At 26.4% G+C, this 7,095-nt stretch overlaps 1 non-coding gene and 1 pseudogene across 1 annotated transcript; both read left to right on the forward strand.

Moving 5' to 3' along the window:
- Positions 1–3,412: 3,412 nt before the first annotated feature.
- On the forward strand, positions 3,413–5,401 carry LOC128201510 (small subunit ribosomal RNA). The gene has a single exon (XR_008253268.1). It is a non-coding gene; the product is annotated as a small subunit ribosomal RNA (ribosomal RNA).
- A 758-nt stretch (positions 5,402–6,159) lies between these two features.
- LOC128201508 (5.8S ribosomal RNA) lies at positions 6,160–6,338 on the forward strand (annotated as a pseudogene).
- The last annotated feature ends 757 nt before the right edge of the window (positions 6,339–7,095 follow it).

Raw genomic sequence — 7,095 nt, forward strand, 5'->3', positions numbered from 1 at the left:
TATAAGTCATATAAGTTTATAAAAGTCATATAAGTATCATATAAGTATTAAGTTTATAAAGTCATATAAGTAAATAATTTTCATATGAGTATTAACTGTAAAAGTAATAGAGGTAATAAATTTTCATATAAGTATTAAGTGTAAAAGTCATACAGGTAAATAATTTTCATATAAATATTAAGTTCATAAAGTCAAATAAGTAAATAATTTTCATATAAGTATTAAGTAATAAGTCATATAAGTCATAATAATAATTTTCATATAAGTATTCATAAAAGTCATATAAGTAATAAATTTTCATATAAGTATTAAGTTTATAAAGTCATAAGTAAAATTTTCATATAATTTTTCATATAAGTATTAAGTGAAAAAGTCATATAGGTAAATAATTTTCATATAAGTATTAAGTTTATAAAGTCATATAAGTCAAAAAGTTATTTATTTTCATATAAATATTAAGTGTAAAAGTCATATAAGTAAATAAATTTTCATATAAGTTTATAAAGTCATATAAGTAAAAATTTTCATATAAGTATTAAGTTTATAAAGTCATATAAGTAAATAATTTTCATATAAGTATTAAGTTCATAAAGTCATATAAGTAAATAATTTTCATATAAGTATTAAGTTTAAAAGTCATACAGGTAAATAAATTTTCATATAAGTATTAAGTTTATATAAGTAATTAAGTTTAAAAGTCATATAAGTAATAAATTTTCATATAAGTATTAAGTTCATAAAGTCATTAAAGTAAATAATTTTCATATAAGTATTAAGTTTATAAAGTCATATAAGTAAATAATTTTCATATAAGTATTAAGTTTATAAAGTCATATAAGTAAATAATTTTCATATAAGTATTAAGTTTATAAAGTCATATAAAGTATTAAGTTTATAAAGTCATATAATTATTGTCATATTATTAAGTTTATAAAGTCATATAAGTCAAACGGCCATAGAAGTAATAAATTTTCATATAAGTATTAAGTTCATAAAGTCATCTAAGTATTAAATCTAAAAGTCAAAAATTCATACAAGTAATAAATTTTCATATAAATATTAAGTTTAAAAGTCATATAAGTAAATATTTTCATATAAGTCATAATAAATTTTCATATAAGTATTAAGTTTATAAAGTCATATAAGTAATAATTTTCATATAAGTATTAAAAGTATAAAGTCATATAAGTAATAAATTTTCATATAAGTATAAGTAAGTAAAAATTTTCATATAAGTATTAATATAAAGTCATATAAGTATTAAGTCATATAAGTAATAAGTCATATAAGTATTAAGTTTATAAAGTCATATAAGTAATAAATTTTCATATAAGTATTAAGTTTATAAAGTCATATAAATTTTCATATAAGTATTAAGTTTATAAAAGTCATATAAGTAAAAATTTTCATATCATATAAGTAATTAAGTTCATAAAAGTATAAGTAAAATTTTCATATAAGTCATTAAGTAATAAATTTTCATATAAGTATAATTTTTATAAAGTCATATAAGTAAAAATTTTCATATAAGTATTAAGTAATAAAGTCATATAAGTAATAAATTTTCATATAATATAAGTAAGTAAAAATTTTCATATAATATAAGTTTATAAGTTTATAAAGTCATATAAGTAAATAATTTTCATATAAGTATTAAGTTTAAAAGTCATACAAGTAAATAATTTTCATATAAGTATTAAGTTTAAAAGTGTAAAAGTCATACAAGTAATAAATTTTCATATAAGCATTAAGTTTATTAATTCATATAAGTAAATAATTTTCATATAAGTATTAAGTGTAAGAGTCATACAGGTAAATAATATTCATATAAGTATTAAGTTTATAATATCATATAAGTCAAAAATTCATACAAGTAATAAATTTTCATATAAGTATTAAGTTTATAAAGTCATATAAGTATTAAATTTTCATATAAGTATTAAATATAAAGTCATACAAGTAATAAATTTCAAAAAAAAAACAGAGTGCAAAAATACTTTTGATATTATAAGTTTGCTTATAACCATAGAGAGCTCTGAAAATCATATAAATTACCCATGGATATTTGAATTTGTAAATTTTAAATGGGTAAAAGTAAATTTTCCATACGATTTCGGGTTGGTGAGGTCAACGTGGCAGAAAACATTTATAACAAATCTGCACAAATTTGTTCAAATTGACATGACTGAAATAGTACTTATATGAAAATTATTAGTTGTGTGACTTTATAAGTTAGTATTTATATGAAAATTTTTTATTGGTGAAAACTAGTTAATATATGTTATATCTCTATATTTTCCATATATTATTATTTTGTACTTACTAATTTTTTACTGGTATGAAATTTTTCATTTAGTACTTATATGAGAATTTTTATACTTGTATGACTTTATGAACTTAGTATTTATATGAAAATTTTTATACTTGTATGACTTTATAAATTAGGTATTTATATGAAAAAAAAAATTTTTTTTATAAGTATTTTTCAGTAAATAATTTGTAAACGTAAATTTGTGTGTTTTTTTATTCCTGGTACCCTGCTACAGTTGGTTTAAATAGACAAATTTTGTTATATTAATACAATATGACGAAATTTAAAATTCTATACTTAACAAGTAGCATATGAAAGAATATTTTAACTTTCTTTAAACTATTCTTATTACACATAAAATATATGTGCTAATGGAATTGTATTAAATTAAGTGAAATATTTATATTATTACGCTCAAAAAAATACTTTCATATCATATATTTATTATTTAAAAATAAATATAATTGAATTGAAATTTTTAATTTCAAATCAAAGAAAAAATGTATATATTCTTAAAAAAAGATATATACACATTATGCATTGAAATAAAGTAAAATGTATAAAAAATGATATTATTTGAAAGTTTAGCTAATATAAGAAGAAATATCGTTCTTACATACTTAAATAATATTATGTATAGAGAACGAAAATTCTTTTCACGATACATAAGCAAAAAAACATAAAAAGCAAACCATATTTGCAACACAACACAACACGCATAACAAACCAAACGGTCAGTGCCAATTAATTGGACTGAAAGAGAGAATATAAAAAAATATATATTTTTTATAATATATATAATAAATATATATAAAGAGAAATAAGCAAATAATTGAAATGAAATGATTCAAAATGAATATTATGTATAAAAGAATCAGAATATATAAAGCAATCAATAAAATAAAGCTTATATAAAAAAGCGAACAAATATATAAAGCATTTAATTAAAAAAGTAAAAATGTGTTGTCTGTGTTGTATAATAAAAAAGGGATGTCTTTTTATATTTTGTGTTGTATTGTGTAATTTTCAAATAAGAAAATATCATTTAAAATTTTATATAATATAAAAAAAATATTATATAAAAAATAATAAAATAATATTATTCTGGTTGATCCTGCCAGTAGTCATATGCTTGTCTCAAAGACTAAGCCATGCATGTCTAAGTACAAACTCTTGCACAGTGAAACCGCGAATGGCTCATTAAATCAGTTATGGTTCATTAGATGGTACAATCCTACTTGGATAACTGTGGTAATTCTAGAGCTAATACATGCAAAATAAACACGGACCTTTTGGAACGTGTGCTTTTATTAGGCTAAAACCAAGCGATCGTAAGATCGTTATATTGGTTGAACTCTAGATAACTTGCAGATCGTATGGTCTCGTACCGACGACAGATCTTTCAAATGTCTGCCCTATCAACTTTCGATGGTACTTTCTGTGCCTACCATGGTGACCACGGGTAACGGGGAATCAGGGTTCGATTCCGGAGAGGGAGCCTGAGAAACGGCTACCACATCCAAGGAAGGCAGCAGGCGCGCAAATTACCCACTCCCAGTTCGGGGAGGTAGTGACGAAAAATAACAATACAGGACTCATATCCGAGGCCCTGTAATTGGAATGAGTACACTTTAAATCCTTTAACAAGGACCTATTGGAGGGCAAGTCTGGTGCCAGCAGCCGCGGTAACTCCAGCTCCAATAGCGTATATTAAAGTTGTTGCGGTTAAAACGTTCGTAGTTGAATTTGTGCTTCATACGGGTAGTACAACTATAATTGTGGTATGTACATTACCTTATGTATGTAAGCGTATTACCGGTGGAGTTCTTATATATAATTAATACAATGTATTTTTTATATATTCCTCCTATTTAAACCTGCTTCAGTGCTCTTCATCGAGTGTTGTTGTGGGCCGGTACAATTACTTTGAACAAATTAGAGTGCTTAAAGCAGGCTCCAAATGCCTGAATATTTTGTGCATGGAATAATGAAATAAGACCTCTGTTCTACTTTCATTGGTTTTTAGATCAAGAGGTAATGATTAATAGAAGCAGTTTGGGGGCATTAGTATTACGACGCCAGAGGTGAAATTCTTGGACCGCCGCAAGACGAACAACAGCGAAGGCATTTGCCAAGAATGTTTTCCTTGATCAAGAACGAAAGTTAGAGGTTCGAAGGCGATCAGATACCGCCCTAGTTCTAACCATAAACGATGCCAACCAGCAATTGGGTGTAGCTACTACTATGGCTCTCTCAGTCGCTTCCGGGAAACCAAAGTCTTTGGGTTCCGGGGGAAGTATGGTTGCAAAGCTGAAACTTAAAGGAATTGACGGAAGGGCACCACCAGGAGTGGAGCCTGCGGCTTAATTTGACTCAACACGGGAAACCTCACCAGGCCCGAACATAAGCGTGTAAGACAGATTGAGAGCTCTTTCTTGATTCTATGGGTGGTGGTGCATGGCCGTTCTTAGTTGGTGGAGCGATTTGTCTGGTTAATTCCGATAACGAACGAGACTCAAATATATTAAATAGATGCTTTCAGGATTATGGTGTTGAAGCTTATATAGCCTTCATTCATGCGTTCATCTTGAATGGACAAGTGTTTGAATGTGTTTATATAAGTGGAGTCGTACCTGTTGGTTTGTCCCATTATAAGGACACTAGCTTCTTAAATGGACAAATTGCGTCTAGCAGTAACGAGATTGAGCAATAACAGGTCTGTGATGCCCTTAGATGTTCGGGGCCGCACGCGCGCTACACTGAAAGTATCAACGTGTATTTCCTAGACCGAGAGGTCCGGGTAAACCGCTGAACCACTTTCATGCTTGGGATTGTGAACTGAAACTGTTCACATGAACTTGGAATTCCCAGTAAGTGTGAGTCATTAACTCGCATTGATTACGTCCCTGCCCTTTGTACACACCGCCCGTCGCTACTACCGATTGAATTATTTAGTGAGGTCTCCGGACGTGATCACTGTGACGCCTTGTGTTTCACGGTTGTTTCGCGAAAGATGTTCGAACTTGATCCTTTAGAGGAAGTAAAAGTCGTAACAAGGTTTCCGTAGGTGAACCTGCGGAAGGATCATAAACGTGTTCCTATCCGAAAAAAAAATATATATATGAAAAAAAAAACAAACAAACAAACAAAAAAAAACAAAAAAAAAAAAAAGAATAAAAAAGAAAAAAAAATTTTTTTTTTTCTTTTTGTTCTTTTCATTCGATATGTTTTGAGTTATTGATAATTGTTATATAAATCCATGGGTATATCAATAATTCGTATAAAAAACATATTTGAGTGTTTTTCTTTTTTTTCTTTTTTTTTTTTTACTCCTTGTAATGCATTATGAACAGTATATTATATATATATATATATTGTGAATTTCGCATACATTGTATTTGAACGCTAAAAAACCTTTAAACATATATAGCTGTACTTATTATTTATAGAAAATTTATAAGAAGTTAAATGATCTTTTTATAGAAAATATATAAATGATAAGTTAATTTGTTCACATTAACGTGTAATTATTTTTTATGCTATTTTCTATTTGTGATTAAGTATATGTTATATACATATAAGAAGTATATGTTATATAAATATATTTTGGTTTATTTTCATTCCAAGAACTACTGGGTATGCACAAAAAAAGATAATAGCTAAAAATGGTATTACTGTTTTTGTTGACCTAAGACATGCGCAGCTTGCAAATGTTTGGGTTTAAAATTACAATTTATTGAAAGATGTGTTGAAATTTTATTTTAAAAATTTGTTATAAATATTATTATTATGCTTTCAATAAATTAAAAACTCTTGACTTTGAATCAAAAAATACAAAAAAAAAATTTTACTCTAAGCGGTGGATCACTCGGCTCATGGGTCGATGAAGAACGCAGCAAACTGTGCGTCATCGTGTGAACTGCAGGACACATGAACATCGACATTTTGAACGCATATTGCAGTCCATGCTGTTATGTACTTTAATTAATTTTAAAGTGCTGCTTGGACTACATATGGTTGAGGGTTGTAAGACTATGCTAAATTAGTTGCTTATTCTTTTAGTTAATTAAAAGAATTTAAGCATATGGTATATTATTGGATTGTATTTTTCAATCCATAATATTAAAAGCATAAAAAGAAATATATACAATATATTTTTGAATACCTCATATTTGAACGAAATTTTATAATAAATGAGAATCTTAGTATTCCCAAAATAAAAAAAAAAATTTCAATATTATTTAAAATATATTTAAATAAAATACATTAAGAGGAGGAAAGTCTAGCATAAAAATTTTATTTGTTGTCTAGACCTAATGTCCCTAATGTATTTATTTATAAAAAAATGGAAGTGGGTGAAAATATATATTTTTTAATAATATGAAATTAAATATATAAATAATTTGAATTGGGATGAAAAGATTTTATATTTATTATTAGAAATTTATAAAATGGTATCGAGATATAAAATATGTTTCTTTAAAATAGCGAAAAAAAAAAAAGAATTTTATAAAAATAAATTTTTTTATACAACCTCAACTCATATGGGACTACCCCCTGAATTTAAGCATATTAATGAGGGGAGGAAAAGAAACTAACAAGGATTTTCTTAGTAGCGGCGAGCGAAAAGAAAATAGTTCAGCACTAAGTCACTTTGTCTATATGGCAAATGTGAGATGCAGTGTATGGAATATCTTAATATCTAGTATGAGAAATTAACGATTTAAGTCCTTCTTAAATGAGGCCATTTACCCATAGAGGGTGCCAGGCCCGTATAACGTTAA

Source organism: Galleria mellonella, unplaced genomic scaffold, assembly GCF_026898425.1.
Source record: "Galleria mellonella isolate WM207_F2 unplaced genomic scaffold, CSIRO_AGI_GalMel_v1 utg5365, whole genome shotgun sequence".
Classification (NCBI taxonomy): Eukaryota; Metazoa; Arthropoda; class Insecta; order Lepidoptera; family Pyralidae; genus Galleria; species Galleria mellonella.